Below are 19,547 nucleotides of genomic sequence, written 5' to 3' on the forward strand. Positions count from 1 at the left end.
CGCCTCTCGCCCATTGACAGCTGGAAATAGGCACCAGCACCCCTTGCGATCCCATTTGGGATTAAGCGTGTAAGAAAATAGATGGATGGATGGATGGATATATAAGGCTCCCGCTATTTTGACCTAATTTACCTTGTCAAGAGATCAAGCTTTGTTTTCTAACCGCTAGGTTAAAAGTAAGCTTTTATTTATTTTCCAAAATATATAACCACAAAAACACTTGAAGAATGAATTGGTTTGAACAGATGAGATCAAAATGGCTTACAGCACCATTGATGGTACAATCCAAACACAGCACATAGTAAAAGGGTTCCTTCACACAAACTGCCAAGCACATCTTTTGGGGGCTAATGGTTTTAATTGTTATAAAACCTCAGAACCTGTGCACCTCAACTGACAACATATTGTGCCATGTTTGCCAGCAAGTAACTCGTGCTGAAACCAGAGTCCTGTCATGTCTTTATTAATTTAATTCAACAACCAGAAAATACTTTTCCCCTTGTATGCAAATGGTGAAACATTCTTCCCACGGTGCTGTTGGGATTTTATAGTTCAATGCTCATCAAGGAAGGATGCCATATTAATGTTGTGGATTTCTATTCTATTCAATTCAAATCCCAGCCAGCCGGGAATTTATATTTCTGATACTTTAAGATGTTAATTGCCGGTAGGGGTAGTAAATATCTTATCTAATCAGATATTATTTCGGCTGTTATATATTGTTTATGAAAACACGCCCTACATAGGGTATGTATCAGGACTGTAAGCATACGTATGTTTAATGTCTGCCCTTGTGTGCGTCTCCACTGAGTGGTTGAATATGTCCATATAGGTGTAAGAGTGGGATTGTGTGAATGTGACTGGATGAATGTGAAGTTGTCTTTGTCTACCTGTCAGGTTGGGTGTTTGCCTCCCCCTGCCCCACCTCCTGAACATTTGGCCCTGTGTATGAGCAGGGCCTGCCTACTCCCCTTCTTATGCTTTCCACTCGTTAGAGGTGCTCTGTCTGCTGCCGCACCGCTTGGGTACTTCAGTAGGCACTGGTTCATTCCTGGTGGCTGCCAGGCCGGGCCTGGGTCTCTTGGACTTGTGAGGTCCCAATCAGGGGGTGGTGCACTTCTGGAGCTCAGACCTGTGGCTCTCATCTGGATCCACCTTGTTCGTGACTGGCAGGTGGTGGAGCTAATGGGCCCACTCTGGCCTCTGGGGTCAGGCCCCTCAGGAACTTGGCCCTTTTGGGGTTTGGCCCCTCTGCGTTTCAGGCTTCAGGTGCTCTATTCTGCCCTTCAATGTTGGGCGTGGCCTTCCCTATGTCAGCCTATGTTTGCCCTCCTTTTGCCCCAATGATTTAGGTTGCCTTTGCACATCTGTGGCTCATGTGGCAACTTTATTGATTTTGAGGCCCTTTAGCGAGATTCTGGGGCCACCCACACCTGCTGTTGATATTTCTTCTGAAGAAGCTTTGTAAATCTTTTATACATGAGCATGCCCATGCTTTCAGAGGTGGGAGATGTAGAATCAACACGTCATCTCCATGCCATGTATTTGCTCTACCCAGCCACTGTACCAGGTGAATCCAGTCTGCAAAATGTAATTCACTGTGCAGATATATACCACACGGAATAACATTGTGGAATCACCATAGGTTTTGCATGGGTAACCAAGGGATACTTGCTGCTCTTGAAACTTTTTTTGATGTTTACTTTGGTTATCTGTTTCTTTTTGCTGTTATGTTCTCTGTTTTCTGTTCCTCTCATCTCATACAGGTGTGGAAGCAGACTTCTAGGAGAAATTGTACATCTGTGTTGTCTATTCTTGTTGTTTTGTTTGATTTTCTTGCTTTCCCTGCACTCTTTCCTGTATCTGTCTCTTTCTCTCTCCCCTTAGTTCTTATCCCCTCTTTCTTTCTCAACTCCCTTTCCGTCTACTACATTTTATGTATAATTTTGAATAAAGTTTTATATACAAGTACGAAGTGGAAGCTCATGGCAACAGTATAATAGTCTGCTTGTAAAAGCAAAACTGTTGGGCTATCATCTAGCTCTGCAACATCTATTCTAAAAAAGAGAAAACAATTTAACAAATTTTCTTAACTTCAGAAAGCATTATTAATGTTCCTTGTAAACATGATGCATTTCACCTGTACGTAAGTTAATAAGTTGAATTTACATGATGTATAATACATAAAGATGTAGCCTAATTTATTTATATTAGATTTCAAAATGGAGAAAAGCTTCTAAGTAACATAAAATGTAGTCATTTAGCAACAAAAAAAAGGTTTGGATAACAGCTGATTGAGTGTGCAAGACTCTTGAGAACTCATAAAATGTGTTTTTTGCTATGAAGTGCATGCTCTCATTTCATTTACAAACCCTTGTTACTTACATAATGAACATGAAAACCTATTATCCTGACAGAAGAACTGTCTTAACTAAATAACTTGCCTGATTGAACATTAGACTTAATATTTAACAGGTGTATTATATTAGGGTTTAACAAACACATACCTTAATGACGAATTATTCTAACAAAAGATATCAGAGCTAAAGAGAAAAATTTTCTTTTACGGCAGTCTATGGGTAAGAGCTGAGGTACACATTTGACAGGTCGCCAGTTTGTCGCAGAGCAACAAAGAGACACACAAAGACGTACAACCAACCACACACAAGTAAGGACAATTTAATTAAATTCAATTTATTTATATAGCACCAATACACAACACATGTCATCTCAAGGCACTTTACATTTCACCAGATCATACAGTCAAATTGATTTATAGTTTTCTATCTAAGGAAAACCAGTTTATTGCATCGACTCATTGACTCGGATGCAATCCTTCACACTAAGCATGCTTGTAGCGACAGTGGAGAGGAAAAACTCCCTTTTAACAGGAAGAAACCTCCAGCATAACCAGGCTCAGTGTGAGTGGCCATCTCCCGTGGCCGAGTGGGGTTCAAGGAGACAGAAGCAGAGATACAAAAGCAACTATAAAAGGCAGCCCCGTCCAGGAAACACACAGCCAGGCAGATGAGCTGTGAGCCATCTCCCATGTCAAAGGATGAAGAGAGCACATCCAGCCAGTCACAGTCAGAGAAACAGGACACTGGAAAAACAGGCCGGACTAAAACTGGTAGTTGGTTCCACAGGAGAGAATCCTGATAACTAAAAGATCTTAATCTCATTCTACTTTAAAAAAATCTAGGAACCACTAGTAAACCTGCAGACTGAGTGTGACGTGCTCTGTTAGGGACATAAGGAACAATCATATCTCTGATATAAGATGGAGCTTGGCCATTTAAGGCTTTATATGTGAGAAGGAGGATTTTAAATTCTATTCTTGATTTAACAGGAAGCCAGTGAAGAGAAGCTAGGATATGAGAGATATGATCTCTCTTTTTAATTTTCATCAGAACTCTTGCTGCAGCATTTTGGATCAGCTGAAGGCTTTTAACTACACTTTGTGGACCTTCTGATAAACAGTAAAGAATTACAATAGTCCAGCCTTGAAGAAACAAATGCATGGACTAGTTTTTCAGCCTTAACCCTAGACAGGATATTTCTAATTTCTGCAATATTCCACAGATGAATATGGGATTTAAATTACAGGTCCTGATCAAAAATAACACCAAGGTTTTTACATTATTATCAGAAATCAGTTTAATCCCATCCAAATGAAGTGACTGACTAATCAGCTTCCTTTCCAAAGACTTTGGTCCAAAGACTATAACTATAACTATACTGTTTTTTCAGCATTCAGAAGCAGAACGTTAAGAGTCATCCAGGTTTTTATGTCTTCAAGACATGCCTGTAATCTATGTAATGGGTTAGCTTCATCTGGATTTATAGACAGATATAGATTGGTATCATCAGCATAACAGTGAAAATTAATCCCATGCTGTCTAATAACTCTACCGAATGGGAGCATATATATAGTAAAGATAATTGGTCCTAGCACTGATCCCTGTGGTATTCCACAGGTAAGCTTTGAGCATGAGGAAGATTTGTCATTTACATGAACAAACTGAAATCGATCAGATAAATATAATTTAAACCAGTCTAGTGCTGTTCCTTTAATTCCAACAACATATTCTAGTCTTTCTAAAAGAACTGAATGTATCCACTGTATCAAATGCAGCACTGAGATCTAACAGGACAAGTACAGATGCAAGTCCATTATCTGAGGCCATGAGAATATCATTAGCAACTTTCACCAGAGCTGTTTCAGTGCTATGATGAGCTCTAAAGCCAGACTGAACCTCTTCAAAAAGTTCATTATGGTGTAAGTGATCGCACACTTGTTTGGCAACTACTTTCTCAAGAATTTTAGATAAGAAAGGAAGATTGGATATAGGTCTATAATTGACCAAGTCATCTGGATTAAGAGACAGTTTCATAAGCAAAGGTTTAATTGTGGTTCCAAGATCCACGACTACGCTTCCTGCGTACTGTTACCCAATGGTCTGGCTGCTCAGGCACCTTTACAGGTCAACAACGTGGGGGGCCTACTTTAACTCCTGGATGTTCAACAGCCTGAAGCCTGGATTCTAACTCTGACACCCCCACCTCCAAAGCTAAAAAAAACACTACACTTATTATACAAACCATTATCATTAAAGGAGGCAGAGGAATAACTAAACATATGACACAGAGAGCAGGAGAGAGGAGAGGAGTAGGAGTTGGAAAAGAGTCAAGGAAGGAAGAATGAGAAGCCATAGCGATGATAAGCTAGCACTAGCCTAGACTAGCTACTCCTTACTACCAGAAATCGTGTGAAACCAACAAGTGCTCAGTAGAGAAGTGCAGAAGAAGGCACTATGTTTTAAAATGGTTCTGGACAGTTAGAATTACTTTGATACAGAGAAATCAAAAATAAAATAACTTAAATCAGATGGAGATAGTCTGAACAGCAACAACACTGCTCAGTAGTCCAAACAAGAAGTGAACACGAAACGTCTCACCAACGGCAGCAGTAGCAGCCTCTAGTGGCAGGAGGACGATTAACCTAACAGTTATGGTCTTGGACTGTGGGAGGAAGCAGGAGTACCCGAAGACAACCCAGGCATGCATGGGGAGAACATGTAAATCCGTGCAGAAAGACCACGGGCAAGAATTGGCCTAGGAACCTTCTTGCTGCAAGGCAGCTGTGCTATAATCTTCATTTTAGTTACCAAAAAAGTGAACTGAAGTAAACAAAACACATTGAAAACGTCCATTAAAAAAGGCATAATGAACTTACAGAAAAATTAAAGCAGACATCAGTAGTACTGCCTGCTAACACAATACCTGACAGACCCCCAATTAAATAGTCCTTACGTTTTTTGACATTCTGTCTCTGTAAGACATTTTTTGTAAAAAGCTGCATAACACTGTTAAAACATTGGTTAACTCTAGTTATACATGCTGCTCTCATGCTCTAACACTCTCTCACCCTCTCCCTCTCCTTCTGTCGGTTCCTGTGTGACAGAGTCAGTAACACCACAGCAGGAGGTGAAAGAAAGGGAGCTGGAGGCAGGAAGAGGGGAGGTGGAGGGAAGGGAGAGGGTGCTAACGTGCAGATCAGAACAATGCTTGAAACCAAAACTGAGTCACAGAGATGAAATCTGTAATGTCCCAGTAAAAGAAGAAAATAGCCAAAGCACAACATTTTTCGACATGCGTCTCTATCTGTAAAGGGTTTTTAATTCAATTCTAGCAATTTCTGTAATGGTAAGCCGTTGTTCAAATATGTATGCCGATGTTTGTTTGTGTGTTCTTGGGTGTGTACCTACACTTTGGGAGGTGCCAGGCAGCAGCTGGGAAAGCCTCCCTCTGCTCTCCCGTCATCAATAAATGATCAGATGAGGCCATCTGGAGCTAGGAAACCATCAGCCACCAGGATTTGGCTCTGAATGAAAGACTACAATGAGCGAATAGAGCAGAGGTGATAGGATTGACCAAGAGAAAATTTAAAGTTTAATTAAATCAAATAAAATGATTATGTGAAGAGGTGAAGAAATTAAGTAAGATACCCTCATAGGTGTTATGTGGTTTTATTGAAGACAAATAAAGACAATTAATCTTTAGTTGATAGCCACGCCTGACTTTACAGTGCCTTGCAAAAGTATTTGCCCCATTTGAATTTTTCGAGCTTTTGCCACATTTCAGGCATCAAAAATAAAAATATAACATTTTTTTTTTAAAGAATTGAAAACAAGTGGGACAAAATCATGAAGTGGAATGAAATTTATTGGCTATTTTAATTTTTTTTAACAAATGAAAAAAAACGAAAGAATGGGGTGTTCAAAATGAATCAACCCCTCCAAACTCCCAAGTTCAGTGAGGATCTCTAAATGCTCCAATGTTGACCTAAATGACTGATGGTGATAAATAAAATCCCCCTGTGTGTATCCAAGTCTCTGTATGCACCTGCTAGTCTTAGAGGTCTGCTTAAAGTGCAAAGAGCATAATTAAGAACAAGGAACACACCAGACAGGTCCGAGATACTGTTGTGGAGAGGTTTAAAGCTGGTTATGAATACAAATATACAGCTGAGGTGAGAGACGATGTCTATCGGACAACAATCAGTCATAAACTGCCCAAATCTGGCCTTTATGGAAGAAAACATTTTCTCTCATTTCTCAAAGATATCCACAAAAAGTCTTCTTTAAAGTTTGCCACAAGCCATCTGGGAGACACAGCAAACATGTGGCAGAAGATGATCTGGTCAAATTAAAACAAAAAATGAACTTTTTGGTAACAATGCAAAACATTACGTTCGGCGTAAAAGCAACACAGGTCTTCACCCTGAACACACCATCCCAACTGTCACACATCGTGGTGGCAGCATCATGGTTTGGGCCTGCTTTTCTTCAGTGGTGACACAGAAGATATTTAAAATTTATGGGAAGAGAGATGGAGCCAAATACAGCACCAATTTTGTAGAAAATCTGTTGGAGTCTGCCAAAGACCTGAGACTGGGATGGAGATTTATCTAACAAGACAATGATTCAAAACATATAAGAAAAATCTACAATAGAATGGTTTACAAAAAACAAATCCAGTTCAAAGTCCAGATCTTAATCCAACAGAGAATATGTGGAAAGAACTGAAAACTGCTGTTCACAAACACGATCCATTCAACCTCGATGAGCTGTTTTGGAAGGAAGAGTGGACACAAATTTTGGTCTCTTGATGTGCAAAACTGAGACATACCCCAAGCAACCTGCAGCTGTAATTGCAGTAAAAGATGATGCTATAAAGTATTAACTCAAGGGGGCTCAATTATTTTGCACCCATGATTTTCAGTCTTTTGTTTGTTGAAAATTGTTTTATGATCGTCTCCCACTTGTTGATTTAAAAAAAAAGAAGATAATTCTATATGTTTAAGTTTGAAGCCTGAAATGTGGCAAAAGGTCGAAAAATTCAAGTGGACCGAATACTTTCCCAAGGCACTGTAACTGATGACTGTAGCTGCTAACCAAAGCTATTTGAAGTGAACAGTTCCAAAAGATCTTTCCGTTAACAAATGCCATCTTCCATTCAATATATTCAGAAGTTTCATTCACTATATTCAAAAGTTTCATTCAGTAAAATCAGAAGTTTGATACAATATAATCAAGTTCCATTCAATATATTCAAGTCCCATTCAATGTAACTGGAATTTAATTAAATAAATGCAAGTTTCAATAAATATAGTTTAATTCCATACATCTCACCTCATTTCAATATATATATAATAATAATTTCCTAAACAACATGCCATATTACACATTAAAATATTTCCTGATTACTGAAATTTCTTGAACATTGGTTCAAAATGAATTACAGATATCAGTGAAGTTTAGTCCAACCTATAATTCAAGATATCTCCCCCAATTTATTTATGTGAAATAAATTGCTGTGACAAACCCCCCCCCCCAAAATTCCAACTCTTTTTAGCAGTTCTCTAATACTCAGCTCTGAAGATTCCCTAAACTTCCGTCCCTATGTGCAATGAAAAGATAAACTATATTCTTCACATAGCCTTTATTTATATAGGTACACATAGTTTAACTTTTAAATTATAGCTCTAACAGTACATATAAAATGATTTGGAAAAGTTTCTTTAATCAGTGAGGATATGTACACATCTGTCTTAATTGAATAAAATGCGTTCTCTATCAGACAGCTGAAACCAGATGTTTACAAGCTGTCTGAAATTAAATCAGGCTTGACCTAAAATTAGTTCTTCAGAAATTGATAGTGATCTTCAGATGTACTCTCAAGAAACATACCATAAAAGTTTATGATGGTTTTGACACGATATGGGAGTCACAAGAGTCTAGCCGGACTGCTTTGAAATTTTTATTCATATTTTGTCTTTATCATGGAGAAAATCATGATTATATGTTCCTCTAGATCTTTTACCTTATATAGGTCCCAATTAGAACAAATGCAGAAATGTCCTTGGATACTTTAGAACTTACAAAACATTTTCTTAACTGTAACAAATTAAACTTACAATAAAAGAAATATTAAGCTGATATCAACAATTGTTTTTCACACATGTTCAAGCTGAGGTTCAGAAGAATTCTCCAGCTCCCAAGAGATAATTAATTAAGCATAATAGAAAGTTAATGCACTGCCATTTGGATGGAGATAAACACGGTTTCTTTGAGCCCCACAGGCTTAGAAATGCCTATGAAATATGTTCTAAACTGACAGATATCAATAATTGTAATTCTCCTCTTCTACTAACTTATAGACATGATCTCTAAATTAAGCAACTTTTCAGACTGCTCTTTTTGCTTTTCAAAAAAGTTAGTGACAACAAATCAAGCAAATTTTATTATGTTGTCAGAGACTTTGGAAAAAATGTAAAAAGCACTGTTCACCCTTGCAACGTTTTCTGATGTCAACTAGCAGTGCCTAAGTAAGTGAGCCCGAGCCTTTTCTAAACCCTAAGGTTTAGACTCAGCGGCAAACTGTGCTCACCATTAGAGAGAGAAGACTTTTTTTTTGCTGTTGAAGAGTTTGGTAACAACATGAAAGCACTAATCACTCTTAGTTTATTGTCTTCAGCAAGTAGTGAGAGCTGCTGCACCAGAGAAAAAAACAAAACTTTGGACTTGTTTTATGCAAATGTCAATGACTCCTACATCTCGTCTTGGAAAATCAGATCAGAATCTTGTTTTTCTCTGCTCAGATTATAAGCCAATTTATAAGAAACAATCTGTATTAAAAAGAACTATAAGAAGAAAAATTATAATAATAATCGAAAATCATTGATCTCACAATGAGAAATTCAATTCTTCATCTTAACCCACCCCCTTGGGAGCAGTGGGCTGCCATTGTGCAGCACCTGAGGAGCAATCGGGGGCCAAGGATCTTGCTCAGGGACACAGAGTGCAGGCTGTGGGAATCGAACCACAGCCGGGCGGGTGTTTTGAGGCTACAGACTGAGATGCACACATGGAGAGGACATCAATGCAATTGACCCTGGAGTAAGTTCCAGTGATGTGGAAGAATTCCTGCGTTTTTTTAGTGCCAAAGAAAACTCAGCCAACAGTTCTCAGTGACTATAGACCAGGGAAAATGAGTAAACCAGAAGTCTGGGCTTGAAGCACAAATGCAACGCAGGGCAATTCCATTTCTTGGTTTAGATGTTCACACTGACCGTTTGTTTGTGGATGAAACCCTGATTCCAGTTCAGCTACAGTATAGCCCCTAGGATAGAACAGAACTCCCTTCAGACAGGCAAGGTGAACTGAGGCCCCCATTCAGAGACCACCTCTGTGGGAATACCATGGAGTTGAAAGACATAATGAAAAACAAGTTTAGCTGTTTTGATTGAAGAAGGAAGTTTGGTGAGTACGATCAGGTGAAATGCTTTGGAAAAGCGGTCAGTGATGATCATAATCACATTTTTTTACATTTGGAGATAGGGAGGCCAAGGGTGACTAGGGATGGATAGAGGTTGTAGTAGACCCGATGGTGGTCGATGAGAGATTTAATTTCTGGCCCAGATGGTGCAAGTAGAGACGTATTCAATTACATCCTTTTCAGTAAAGGCGACCAGAAATGTCATAGAAGGGCTATGGTTCTGCTAACCCCTGGGTGGCAGGAGAAGGGGGATGAATGAGGTGGATGGTTTTGGACCAGACAGACATGGGAACATATAGACAGTTCCTGGGTCCACCTCCTCGGTCGTGTTCAGATGCTAGGGCCTCTTGAATGGCTTTTTCTAAGTCCCAAGTGAGAGACCCTATTGTACAGGTGGCTGGTAGAATGGGCATAGTGGTTTCTGGGTGGTCATCAGAAGAGGATTGTCTATAAAGGGCATCATGATTCAAGTACTCAAAGTGACTAATGTGTGTTTTAAATGTGGTTTTCCACTCATGCCATTTACAGATCTGAACCAAATGATAGCCATTTCGTAGATCGTCCTTCGAAAAGATGGTAGCCTGTTGAATCGTCTGAAAAACAGAATACAGCAGAGGAAGGGACTACCTGCTTTTAAGGTAATTTGGTTTAAACCCCGGTAGCCAATGCAGGGACATAGGGTTTTATCCTTTTTCTCCACAAAGAAAAAAACAGCTCATATGGGAGAGGAGGAAGAGCAGATGATGCCGATAATGTCATATTGTTAATATATTTCTCCATAGCCTCCTGCTCTTTCTTTGAGTGAAGTTACGACGTGAAGGGAGGGGAGTCCCAAGGAGGAGATCACTGCCACAATCGTAGGGACGATATGGTTGAAGGGAAAGAGCAAGGTCTTTGCTAAAAATCTCACTGAGTTCATGATACTGTTCTGGGACATTAATGAGGTTAGGAGGGTTGATAGGATCAATATGATGAGAGGGATGAGGTGAAGGAGCTGACTTAAGGCAATGGCCTGAACAGTATGGGCTCCACAACTCTATACATGAGTGACACCAGTTGATGTGGGGGTTATGTTTCTTTAACCAAGGATAGCCAAGAACAATAGGAGAGTCTTTAGTTGGAAAATTTAAGATGAGATTAAGACTGGATGAGCTTGTAATGATTCCAGAAACCAACAGAGAAATCCAAGTTGTTTGGTGAGCGATAGAGGTCATGGGGCTACCATCTAGAGCATTGACCAAAATAGGTGAAAGCATCTGCTAAACTGGAATTTGGCATTTGGAAATGAGATCCGGGTGAATAAGATTCTGTTCTGAACCAGAATCCACCAGAGCACGAAACTTGTGTTGACATTTATTGATTTTGAGAACAGTGGGGAGGTTAAGCCATAGGTCATGTTCTATGGAAATGAACATAGACTGACAGCCACTTCACCAAACTCTGGAAGCCTGACAGTCAGGTAGTCCCATGAGTCTCAGGTTAGATCTCCGGCAGCTATTTTCAAGCTTTTCCACCTTCAAAGTGAGATCCTGGCAAAAGATTCAACCTTTTAAAACACAATAATTACTTGTACCAAAACTCACACACTTCTAAAAGCAAACTTGTGCTGCATAAGGGAATCTTTTAGTTGTAAATAAAGGTAACATGTAAGAGCCGGGAAAAATCATCTATTTCCTACGTTTTATGCTACATCTACAAAAATTGCTATAAAACATAACATATAATTTCCAATTGGTTTAGTAAAGTATTTTTTGCAAATCCATTAATCTGTTATTATTTCAATTAATATCAGATGGCAAAAGGTTCCTTAAAGGAAATTTTACACAATTGAAACCAAGTGCATTTAAACCGGGCCCTTTGATGACTTCTGGATAGAGCATATTAATAAAAATAAAAGGTTTTTCATCAAAAGCAAAAAGTTAAGATACTTTATGAATTTTAGTATATTAACTGCTTTAAATGGACTGAAGAGTCTCTCTACTCAAGTTAATGATTAATTGATTATTAAATTACTTGATGATTATATCAATATTCCATTAATCACAATTGTTCTGGCCCCACTCATGACCATGTACAATGAAAGCATCTTTTCCTTCCTTCTTTACTAAATGCATGCAGATAAGGGAAACATTTAGTATTAATAACATGTATTTTACCTAAAAGTTGGTAATCAAAAAGACTTGTTGCTAAGTTAAAAGGTGCTTCAACTTATTAATAGTTTAAACAGTACATTCATAAAAGAGTATTTAAGATTTTTTACTTTCTTTTCCTGGGTTTAATTTGTTTAGTTTTTCACTTTACATTTAATAATAATTCAATAATGTTAAGGTCAGGTTTGGTGGAAGTTAGTTGAGGACCCAAATGCAGAGAGGATGAAGAGAGGAGTTCTTGCAGATTGAATTAGGCAACAGAAACACAAATCCAGGAACAATAAACAAGAAATCAAGAGCAGGAGATGCCCGAGAGAAACACACATGAGGATCAAAGCATTTAAGTGAAACCAGAGGAACTGCACAGGAGGAGTATATAAGGGAGACACAACAGAGACTGGGCTAACCAGGTAACAAGGAGGAGGTTTGGATAGAAACAACTAGAAGCTAGGGGAAAGGAACTAGCACAAGAGGGCAACAGAGAGCAACACAAAAAACACAAAATTGTTAGAAAACAACTACAATGACACAAAATGGGAAAGAAACAAGTGATCAAGAAAGCACAAAAATAAATTCAAACAGAAGTCTACAAAGGGCAGGATCCTCACAGTTACATTACATATTGAAAACATTTTCAAACATCTGATCTAAATCGATAACGCAGACTTGAAGATTTACTTTAAAATAAAAGTACTTAAGAAAGAAAATCTATGTATATATGTATATAATTTATGTGAATAAAACTATTCTAATTGCCTTCTAATTGGTTGCAATATCATCTATATTAGAAAAAACAAACATAATTTAGATATTTTTGCAGTATTGATAGATTTTCTACTTTAGGTAATTTAGGAATTAAATTACACCACACTATTCAGATCAATAAAAGTAATATACAATTTTAGATACAATGGACTGTTTTGCTACTGTATTCCATGAAATACAAAAAAATTTGAAAAACCTCTACGGGATAAATATTTGTGACAAGCACTATACTTTAGCTAGGTTTTTTTTAGACCTCAAAGTGAGGTTTACCTAATACAATGGATTACCTTTTAAAGTCCTACATTTACAGTATTAACTTATGTTCTGAAAATGTGCAATGTATTCATTTCATAGAAAACATTAACATGATAATGATGTGGTATAGCCATGTTTCAAATTAGATAAATACCAGCTATTTTTTACTGTTATTTCATTCAAGAAAAACATTTTTTTATGTACTGCCTTTCTCATTATCCAGGCTTCCTTTTTCCAGTTTCTTTTCTTTAATCTTCTAATCCCCCTCTATCTATTCTTCATTCAGAGACATGCTATATGAAGCAGCAGCTGAACCTGTCATAGCTTATACAATCATATATCATCTAACAGCAGGAGGGCCAACTGTGTTTATTACTGAGAGCATATCACTTCAATAATTCATTATTTACAGAAACTCTGCTTCTCAAATGGTAAGCTTTTGCGGTTGTGCAGCTAGGAGTGTTTTGATAAACTCTTTGAACACTGCTCCAGTAAAAAATTCTTTTGCATTTTTTTTTCTTCTTCTCACCTTCTTTGTTTATGATCAGTGACAGAAAGCATCCGGTTTTCAGGTCTTTGCATGAACCGTAGACCACCTACAGAGAGATTAGATGACAGCTCCTGCCTCAGAATCACACAAACATAGCTGCACACATACAATGCATCTTAAAATATCTCTGATGTAACCTCTAGCCTTCTCATCAAGAGAAAATATTCAAGGTAACTATTTTATCCTGGACAGGCATGTTTATCATCACCTCCAGAAAGTAAGATCTGAGGCATTTAAGTTACATCAGATTGTTTCTTTCTTCTTCAGATCTCACGTTGCTCCTTCTACTCAGAAGTATTTTCAGTTTCCTTACACCTAAGTAGGAATGAAACAAATTAGTCACAGGTAAATTTTTGTTTATTAAAAATATTTTGTCTTTTTTCAAAGATGGCATGTGCCAAAGTGCAATGGTATTTATGTATTTGTCACTCAAAGCAGTAGGAGATAAATAGCAGATGACAAAACTTTTCTTCAGCAATGAAAAACAAGCTTGTAAACTAATTTCTACTTGAAACGGTTTACAATACCTATCTGCATGGTGACCACCTTTGCGATATTTTAAAGAAATATTTTTCACTTTAACAGAAATACAAATGAAGAGCAGTACTACAGCTATCTTCTTTTGTCTGTATTTTAATATGTATTTTTGTTGACAGTTAAAGGTTGTACCACAGCAGAAAAAATATGCTTCTTTGTTTTATTGACATTTAGTTTGCCATCTAATTTTTGATGGGGCATGAAACAATAACAAGCCCCAAAATTTTTGTAGCTCTGTTTAACATTCTTTCTCATTCTTTATTTCCTACATATGTTTTTAACGTTAATTGGAATTCTGATCAAAGAGTTTGTGGATGAATAGTGTGTGTCCTAACATTAGTCACACATCAGTAGGTTAAATTTTGATGTGCCTGGGGCACTGCACACTAAAAAGCAAGGCAGGCGGAAGGAGTGTCGGGGAGAAGGATGAGGGAAATTGAAAATAGGGACCATGGAATAGAAAGAAAACAATGTATTCTGGTTCCAGTTTTTGTTGTATATCTCAGCTTTCCTCTCTCTGCTTCATTCTGTCTTTGTTTCCCTTGAAGATTTTTTAGGCAAAGCCTTGATCGACCCCAGGGGATTTGGGAGTAACGGATGTGTGCAGAAGAGTGCAAGAAAGGTAGTAGAGAGAGGAAAAAGATACAGGCAATCTTAGGTGGGCTGAATAATGAAGTAATTTATGAATTTCTCCAGAAAAAAGGGAATGTTTGCCACATAAAAAATATCACCAAAAAACATTTGACAGCTTACAGTAAGTGTGACACCTAAATGCTAAATACAGCAAGACAACAAATTTACTATCCTGGCAATGCTCTTAACTAACCTGTAACTTTATGACAGCTCTTTTGTCATTGCATTACAATGTCTACCAGGAGAACCAAACATCGTTGAAGATTTTCCAAAGCCAAAATAAATAAATAAATAAATAAATAGTTCATGGACCAAAAGTGTTTTAGGCAAAAAGTAACAAAATCTTTTCTGTAATTTTGGCTTCTCAGTTTGATTTATTTCTCTACATTCACATTTGCAAAACCTTTAATCCTGTTTTTTGTTTGTTTTATTTAGGTAAATAGATGGAAAGATAGAGAATAGATAGATAGAAAGGTTACTTGTCAGGAGTGTATCCTGCCTCCTACATTCGGACAATGAAGAGCAAGCCCCTGTGCATCTTGCCACCCAGGGTAGGGAGAAGCCATGATAGCTAATAGCCTGATAATTATGTTGTAACTTTACCCATTAATTACAGGACATACAGCTCCATTAAAGAGTATTTATAACATTTTAATTTTTTACATATTGTTACATAAGAATTGTTTTGCCCTTTTTACACACAGACTAAATTAGGTGTATCTGCAAAAATATTTTGTCCTTTAAGCTGACTATCAAGGTATAATTTGAGAAGAGCACAGGCAATTGTTTTTTTAAAACGGGGTCACTGAGTGGGAAATTTTGGGAATACAAGTTTCATGTTTCAGTATGTACATGTGAGCCACATCTTTTTTTAAATTTACAATCTAATTGTAATTCCATCTACGTTATAATCTTTAAGTTTATTAAATACATTGCTTATTTAAGTTTAAAATAGGCCTTTTACACATTAAAGCATATCAATGCAATTTTGTTTGGCAGACCAGCACAAAGTAGCACATAATCTTCATTATGCTATATTTTATTACTAATGTTCTCTGACAAACCTTAATATAACAGCTGTTTTTATATGAAGTCAGAATTCTCCCGAAGTAGCACAATACCAATATAGCCTGGCCATTAAGACTAATTAACAAACCATATTAGTCGGCGGAGCCCAATTTCAAAGGCAGAACTAACAAAGTCAGTAACAAAATTTCTTAAAAAAAAAAAAGAAAATGTACTTACAGCAGCCAGGTTTTGAAATTTAAACGAAATAAACAGCTGTGTCGAATCATAATAAAAAGCTCCTTTACAGCTGCAATCTTGACTGTAATTTTTACAGAAAAGCGCTGTAGTACTTTGGGCCTTCCTCCGGCCCCCTGACCCTTTAACTTACCCTAAGGTCACAGGACAACCCCCCGCTCACCCCACATGGAGCCCTAACCCTAAATCTTCTGGAACTCACTGTACATCACCATGCACTAACAATACACACTACCACTGTCCTCTAATCCTAAACACTACCCCTATGCACTAACCCTACACACTACTCATATGCGCTAACCCTACATACTACCCCTACGCACAACCCTACACACTACCCCTACGCACTAACGCTAAACACTCCCCCTATGCACTTAGCGCGCATAGCTCTAACCCTAAGCAATATTTCCACACCATAAGGTCAAAGGACAGACCATTTTCACCCTAACCTAAGCTAAACCTACCCCTTAATCACCTTTTTTTGGATACCTCCTACCTTGACCCTTTTAACTTAGTCAGGTCACCCTACACAGGGCCCTAAACCTAAATCTTCTAAAATCTTCTTCCCTGAACACCATCTCCCAATATTTAACACCTAACTAGACTTCTTTAGCTAACCCTAAGGTGACAGAATTCCCCATACATTCTTACATAGAGCTCTAACCCAAAACCCAAATGCTCCCCTCTTTTAAATACTTACACACTTCTAGATTTAACCAAAAGCCAGACCTAAAGACACTAATCTTAAGACGCTAAAAAACCCAGTCCATCCCCTGACCCTACTAAGCACAGGACATAACATTCATAGAACAGGCTTGAGCTGAAACTTTGGATTTACCTTCACATTCACAAACAAGAGAATGTTGCCATGAGACCCTGAGACATTCGTAAGCACCTCACACCATACAAGATTAATTTCCATTGCTGACGATTGGTGGTGATCACGGGTTGAGAGTGCATTCCTTTGATCTTCATCCAACTTTCTGGATGCCATCAGGCAGCAGGAGAAGTTCATTGAGTTAACCCTAATTAACCTAACCTAACCTAACCTAACCTAACCTAACCTAACCTAACCTAACCTAACCTAATCTAACCTAACCCTATTGACAACTTAGCACTACACCTAACCATTATCAAAATACCTTGCGAGGACTTGTTCTTACTTTGCAACAACTGGTCCCAGGCTCAGACTGGGAACAATTTTCGTTGTTCCCAAATTGTTTTGTTGAACAATTTCAACAGCCCACTTAACAGACCCATAGACAGCCATAGATGGGAAATGTTAGCCTGTAGAATGCAAAACCCTATCATGCACCGCAACATATTTTTGCCAAATATTCAAACATAAATTTGCCAAATATAAGAGGAACATCGTAGTTTGGTTTAAAGAAAGCATTTTAGTTTTATTATAGTTTAGTTTGTTGCAAGGATTTTACATTTTGAAGAAATAAGATTTTACAGTTTAAAGAAATAGAAAATTATACCATATGCCAACCATCACAAGGATGTGCATGACAAGGAAAGGCTATATATACTGCCTGCATCATTTAGCTAGTTAACATTGTATTATTTCTTGAGCTCCTTAAGTTATTTACTTTCACAAGAAGCTGCTTCGGCCGGAGAGTAAGTGCTGGGGCCCGTATGATTTATGGAGGCCCAGCCCTCGCACACTGAAATTAGGACCGGCCCACCGGGCAATGCCAGGTATCACAGATTATCAGTCCGAGCCTGATGGGTCCTCAATCTGATGGTGAGATTGGAAAAATTGTGCTCACTCTGAGGGTTAGACAGACATACACACACACACACACACACCCACACCGTCACACAAAAAAGTACCTAACCCTAAACCTAACCTGAACTCAATTCACATCTTAGTGCTAAACTTAACCTCCACCCAAAGAAGAACCTTTTGTCATGAGGACATTGGCCCCCACAAGTACCTATAATTCTCCAAAATGTAGCATATTTCAGGGAAATTGTCCCCACCAGGTAACAAACTAGCTACATGCACATGTCTCAGAATTATTTAGATTATCTATAGAAATACAATTCTGTTTTTGTTTTTAGCTGTTGTTATCAAAGGGTTATGGATATCTATGTCAACCCCCCTCCAAAACCCCTCCTCCTAAAAGTAGGAAATTGAAGGATTTACCGTAAATGTATTGTGCAGCATGATAAATGCTTTCTATCCAGCTCAACTGGATAAAAAAAGCAATGTTTGTAACTCTTCATAAAGCAGTGGAACTTGACAATCAGTGACAAGTTGGCACTTAGCCCTTGCCTCACTGAAGGGGAACTGACCAAAGAAACCTTTAGTGACAGTCCTACAGTCCACATGGGACCTATTTGTCTGTCCTAAAATAGAGAGTTCAAAAGGTCCTAGCTTGAGAAACATAATTGGGCAATAGACAGACCGACTGGGTTTGAGCCAGGGCAAATTTATCCAAGAAGCAAACAGACATATATAAACTAGACAGTTAGTAAGTCTGTTGAGGCCAAAAAAGCATGGACAACTAATGTTGATATGTTTTCACATCCAAAAGACTGTACCCGTTCGATGGTATAGAATGAAACAATGACACAAAACTACCACAAGGGGGGAAAAAAATCATTGTTATTTATCTAACAATTTCTTTTCAAAGTCACTTCATTTTAAAATAGGTGTGCTTTCACATATGTTTGGTGCACACTGTAGTTTGACTCTGAATGTTAAATTGATACATTTTTTTAATTAGTATGGTTTCTTTTGCACAAGCTTTCCTTCATTTAGGACCAAACACCACAGAACTTGAAAAGGTTCATGTCTCCATGACACCAAGTTCAAACTCATAGGTGCAGCCTCTGTAAAAGAAACAGACATCAATGGATGAAACTTTAAGGATGGTGACTGAGGTACACCAATTAATGAAAGCTCTCTTCTTTTTTTCCTGTATGGTTTGCATGTACAACTATTGACAAATGATATTTTTTGATGAAAGGAAGTACAGCTTGAAAATAATATGTTGATCCATTGGACACATGTAATGAATCTAACATGAATCTTCACAGATCAGGGGAAAGTGCAGATTAGTGCTTGTTAACATGTACTGTCAGATCCTTATACCAATGACCGACAAGGTAATTTATGCCCATAATATATAATAATGTATAATTATGTGACCGGTTTTCTGGCATTTCTTTGACTTTCTGGTGTGAATGAGCTTCCAGTCACAGAGAGGATCTTTGCTGGTGGCTAGACCGGCTTCTGTTGCTGCACACCTGAGAACATTTCTCAATCAAGATGACAAGTGTATATATAAGGAGGCGAAGGATCATCTCTCTTCACTGGATCAATACCCCTGATGGTATTCCAACCAAACACCTAACTTAGCAATCTTGTATCTATCTTCTTGTGAATCTCTTTGAATCTGTCATTGTTCCAGACTACCAGTGTACCATACAGAAGTTTGTCTCAAATCTTCATGTAAAAGGTTATACCTGTGCGCAGCTTTTCTCATCCTTCATCTCCAGTAGTAATTGTGAGATGAAGCCTCATGAGGCATTGAAGTGTT

This window comes from Cyprinodon variegatus, unplaced genomic scaffold (assembly GCF_000732505.1).
Source record: "Cyprinodon variegatus isolate N-32 unplaced genomic scaffold, C_variegatus-1.0 Scaffold297, whole genome shotgun sequence".
Lineage (NCBI taxonomy): Eukaryota > Metazoa > Chordata > Actinopteri > Cyprinodontiformes > Cyprinodontidae > Cyprinodon > Cyprinodon variegatus.